The following is a 5751-nucleotide window of genomic DNA, read 5'->3' on the forward strand; positions in this document are numbered from 1 at the left end:
AAAAAAAAAAAATTAATACAGGCTTTGGATTGGTCAGGCGCAGTGGCTCACACCTGTAAACCCAGCACTTTGGAAGTCTGAGGTGGGCAGATCACTTAAGGTCAAGAGTTTGAGACCAGCCTCCTTAACAAAGTGAAACCCCGTCTCTACTAAAAATACAAAAATTAGCCAGGCATGGTGGTACACGCCTGTAATCCCAGCTACTCGGGAGGCTGAGGCAGGAGGATTGCTTGAACCCAGGAAGCAGAAATTGCAGTGAGCTGAGATTGTGCCACTGCACTCTAGTCTGGGCGACAAAGTGAGACCCTGTCTCAAAAAAACCAAAAAACAAAAAGCGAAAAACAACAAAAAATACAGGCTATGGATGAAAAATTCTCCAGAGAAATAGATATTATAAAGAAAAAACAATCACAATTTCTGGAAATGGAAGACACACTTAGAGAAATACAAAATGCACTGGGAAGTGTCAACAACTGACCAGAAGAAGAAGAAAGAACTTCAGAGCTTTAAGACAAAGCATTTAAAGTAACTCAACCAGACAAAGACAAATTAAAAAAATGAACAAAGCCTCCAAGAAATTTGGGGTTATGTTAAACAGCCAAACCTAAAAACAATTGGTGTTCCTGAGGAAGAAGACAAACCTAAACGTTTTGAAAGCTTATTTGAGGAAATAATCAAGGGAAAGTTCCTTGGCCTTGCCAGAGATTTAGACATCCAAATACAAGAAGCTCAAAGAACACCTAAAAAATTCATTGCAAAAAGATCACAAGTCAGGCACACAAAGGCACACAGTCATCAGGTTATCTAAAGTCGAGATGAAGTGAAGGATCTTAAGAGGGATGAAGCAAAAGCATCGGGGAAACTATAAAGGAAAACCTATCAGATTAACAGCAGATTTCCCAGCAGAAACCCTATCAGCCAGAAGGGATTGGGGTCCAATCTTTAGCCTCCTCAAACAAAATGATTGCCAACCAAGAATTTTGTATCCAGCAAAACTAAGCTTCATAAATGAAGGAGAGAGAAAGTCTTTTTCAGACAAACAAATGCTGAGAGAATCTGCCACTACCAAGCCAGAGCTACAAGAAATGCCAAAGAGTTCTAAATCTTGAAACAAAAATAGAATCTCCTTTAAGTATATATCTCACAAGGCCTATAAAACAATAACACAATTTTTAAAAACCCAAGGTATTCAGGCAACAACTATCACTATGAATAAAACAATATCTCACATCTCAATACTAACATTGAATGTAAATGGCCCAAATGCTCCACTTAAAAGATACGGAATGGCAGAGTAGACAAAATTCACCAACCAAGTATCTGCTGTCTTCAGGAGACTCGCCAAATGCATAACGACTCATATAAACTTAAGGTAAAGGGGTAGAAAAAGATATTCCATGCAAATGGAAACCAAAGCGAGCAAAAGTAGCTATTCTTATGTCACCCAAACAGACTTTAAAGCAATAACAGTTAAAAAAGAAAGGGCCGGGCACGGTAGCTCATGCCTGTAATCCCAACACTTTGGGAGGCCGAGGCGGGCAGATCATATCAGGAGATCAAGACCATCCTGGCCAACATGGTGAAACCCCATCTCTCCTAAAACACAAAAAAATTAGCAGGGTGTGGTGGTACCCACCTGTAGTCTCAGCTACTCAGGAGGCTGAGGCAAGAGAATTGCTTGAACCCAGGAGGTGGAGATTGCAGTAAGATGAGATTGTACCACTGCACCACAGCCTGGGCGACAGTGCTAGACTCTGTCTAAAAAAAAAGACAAAAAGGGACATTATATAATGATAAAAAAAAATCAGTCCAACAGGAAAATATCACAATTCCAAATACATATGCACCTTAACACTGGAGTTCCCAGTATATAAAACAATTATTACCAGACGTAAGAAATGAGATAGATGGGCCTCATAAACACAGATGCAAGTATTAACAAAATCTTATCACATTGAAAATAATATGTAAATATATACAACATTATCAATGGCATTTACTTCGAGGAATGCAAGGTTGGTTCAAATTTAAAAACCAATAAATGAAATTTACCATGTTAACAAACTGAAGAAGAAAAACTACATGATTATCTCAATAAATGCATAAAATATATTTCACAAAATCAACATCTGTTCCTGAAAGAAAAAAAATTCCCAGCAAACTAGGAGTTCATGGAAACATTTTCAATCTGATGAAGGGCATCTACGAAAAACCTATAGCTAGCAATGTATACTCAATAGTAAAATATTAAATGCTTTGCTCCTAAGTTCAGGAATGTCTTAAATTTATTTATTTATTATTACTATTATTTTTGAGACAGAGTTTCACTCTTGTTACTCAGGCTGGAGTACAATGGTGCAATCTCAGCTCACTGCAACCTCTGCCTCCCAGGTTCAAGACATTCTCCTATCTATGTCCTAAGTAGCTAAGATTACAGGTGCCCGCCACCATACCTGGCTAATTTTTGTATTTTTAGTAGAGACTGGGTTTCACCATGTTGGCTAGGCTGGTCTCAAAGTCCTGACCTAGGTGATCTGCCCACCTTGGCCTCCCAAAGTGTTGGCATTACAGGCGTGAGCCACCATACCCAGCCAGAAATGTCTTAAGGCAAAAAATGTCTGCCCTCAATCACTTCACTCACTTCACTTCTTTTTTATTTTTTTCTTGAGATGGAGTCCTTTTTTTTTTTTTTAAGCAGAAAGAAAGGGAAAGGAGGGAGGGAGGGAGGGAGGGAGGAAGGAAGGGAAGGAGGGAAGGAAAGATGAACAGATGGACAAAACAGTAAATACAGCCTCAGGGACCTGTGACACTATTAATAAAAGATCAGAGTGGGGTGTGATAGCTCATGCCTGTAATCCCAGCATTTTGGGAGGCAGGAGGAGGAGGATTTCTCGAGCCCAGGAGTTTGAGACCAGCCTGGACAACGTAGTGAGATGCCATCTCTACAAAAAAATACAAAAATTGAGTGTGGTGATGCACGCCTGTGGTCCCAGCTACTCTGGGGGCTGAGGGAGTAACGCTTGAGCCCAGAAGGTCTAGGTTACAGTGGGCCATGACTGTGCCACTCTATTCCAGCCTGGGTAACAGAGCAAGACCCTGTCTCAAATAAACAAACAAACAAATGAACAAATAATCAAAGAAAACTTTTCTATTTGGCAAAATGTATAAAACAATAGATTCTGGCCAGGTACGGTGGCTTATGCTGGTAATCCCAGAACTTCGGGAGGCCGAGGGGGGCAGATCACAAGGTCAAGAGATTGAGACCATCCTGGCCAACATGGTGAAACCTGTCTCTACTAAAAATACAAAAATTAGCTGGAGGGCCGGGCGCGGTGGCTCAAGCCTGTAATCCCAGCACTTTGGGAGGCCGAGGTGGGTGGATCACGAGGTCAAGAGATCGAGACCATCCTGGTCAACATGGTGAAACCCCGTCTCTACTAAAAATACAAAAATTAGCTGGGCATGGTGGCGCGTGCCTGTAGTCCCAGCTACTCAGGAGGCTGAGGCAGGAGAATTGCCTGAACCCAGGAGGCGGAGGTAGCAGTGAGCCGAGATCGCGCCATTGCACTCCAGCCTGGGTAACAAGAGCGAAACTCCGTCTCAAAAAAAAAAAAATAAATAATTAGCTGGGCATGGTGGTGCACGCCTGTAGCCCCAGCTACTTGGGAGGCTGAGGCAGGAGAATCGCTTAAACCTGGGAGATTGAGGTTGCAGTGAGCCGATATCCTGCCACTGCACTCCAGCCTGGGTGACAGAGTGAGATTCTGTCTCAAAAAAATAAAATAAATAAAAATAAAGAGGCTTAGAGAATTCCAATCAGGTCAAACCTGAAGTTCATACCAGGACACATTATAGTCAAACTTGTGAAAACAAAACAAAAAATTTTTTTGAAAACAGCCAGAGGAAAACAATGTTACTTACATAGGAAAAAAAAAAAAAATGTGAATGACAGCTGATTTCTCATCAGAGACAACAAAAGCCAGAAAGAATTGACACAACATTTTTCAAGTCTTTAGAAGAACTATGAACCCAGAATCCCATATCCAATGAAAATGTCCTTCAAGAATGCTTGGGGAAATTGGCAAATTATCAAAGGAAGGAAAACTAAGAGAATCTATCATCAGCTAATATGCCCAATTTTTTTTTTTTTATAAAGGTGCTGATGCATTCAATGGAGGGAAAATGGCTTTTTAACAAATGGTTCTGGAGTAATCAGATATTCATAAGCAAGAAAATGAACCTTGAACTAACTCTCACATTATATACAAAAATTATGAGCAGGTGCAGTGGCTCATGCCTATAATTCCAGCACTTTGAGAGGCTATGGTGGGCAAATCACTTGAGGTCAGGAGTTCCAGACTGGCCTGGCCAACATGGTGAAACCCCATCTCCACTAAAAATACAAAAATTAGCTGGGTGTGATGGTGTGCACCTATAATTCTGGCTACTTGGGAGGATGAGGCACTAGAATCGCTTGAACTTGGGAGGCAGAGGTTGCAGTGAGTCAAGATCACACCACTGCACTCCAGCCTGGGTGAGGGAGTGAGACTCTGTCCCCCCACCCCACCCCCCAAAAAAAGACCATGAACTTAAATGTGAATTATCAAACATGAAGGAGAAAATCTTCTGGACTTAGAGCTACACAAAGCATTGTTAGTCTTGACACCAAAAGCACAATCCATAACAGGAAAAATTAAAAAAAAAAAAAAGGACTTCATCAAAACTAAGCACTTTTGCTCTGTGAAAAGACCCTGTCCAGAGGATGAAAAGGCATAGTGTGGGAGAAAATGTTTGCAAACTACTTATCTGACAAAGGAGCTAGAATACATAAGGAACTCCCAAAGCTCAAAAGTAAACAATGTAAATAAACAATGTGCAAAAGACATAAAAAAGCACTTCACTAAAGAGAATACACAGATTGGAAATAAACTTATAAAAGGATGTTCAATGTGACCAGCCATTAAGGAAATGCAAACTAAAACTCCAATGGGAGATCCCTCTACATTACCCAAATGGCTAAAGGTAAAAAGTTGATATACCAAATGTAGAAGAGGATGTGGAGAAACCGGATCACTCATAAATTGCCAATGAAAATGTAAAATGATACAGTTATTCTGAAAAACAATTTGGCAGTTCCTTTTTTTCTTCCCCCCCCACCCGCCCCCGAGATGGAGTCTTGCTCTGTCACCCCAGGCTGGAGTGCAATGGTAGGATCTCAACTCACTACAACCTCCGCCTCCTGGGTTTAAGCAATTCTCCTGCCTCGGCTTCCAAATAACCAGGATTACAGGCACGCGCCAACATGCCTGGCTAATTTTTGTATTTTTAGTAGAGACAAGGTTTGACCACGTTGGCCAGGCTGGTCTTGAACTCCTGACCTCGTGATCTGCCCACCTTGGACTCTCAAAGTGATAGAATTACAGGCGGGAGCCACTGCACCCTGCCTAATTTGGCAGTTTCTTAAATAACTAAATATACAATAACCATATGACCCATTGCACTCTTGGGGAATTATACAGAGAAATGAAGACTTATGTCGACACAAAAGCCACACACAAATGTTTATAGTAGTTTGATATGTAGTAGCCAAAAACCAAAACAACCCATATGTTCTTCAAGGGGTGAATGGTTCAACAACCTGTAATGCATCCATACCATGGACTACTATTCAGATGTAAAAAGGAATAAAGTATTTATACATGTAACTAGCTTGATGAATCTCAAGAAACTGATGCTGAGTGGGGGGGAAAA

Source organism: Cebus imitator, unplaced genomic scaffold (genome assembly GCF_001604975.1).
Source record: "Cebus imitator isolate Cc_AM_T3 unplaced genomic scaffold, Cebus_imitator-1.0 Scaffold435, whole genome shotgun sequence".
In the NCBI taxonomy this organism is placed as follows: Eukaryota; Metazoa; Chordata; class Mammalia; order Primates; family Cebidae; genus Cebus; species Cebus imitator.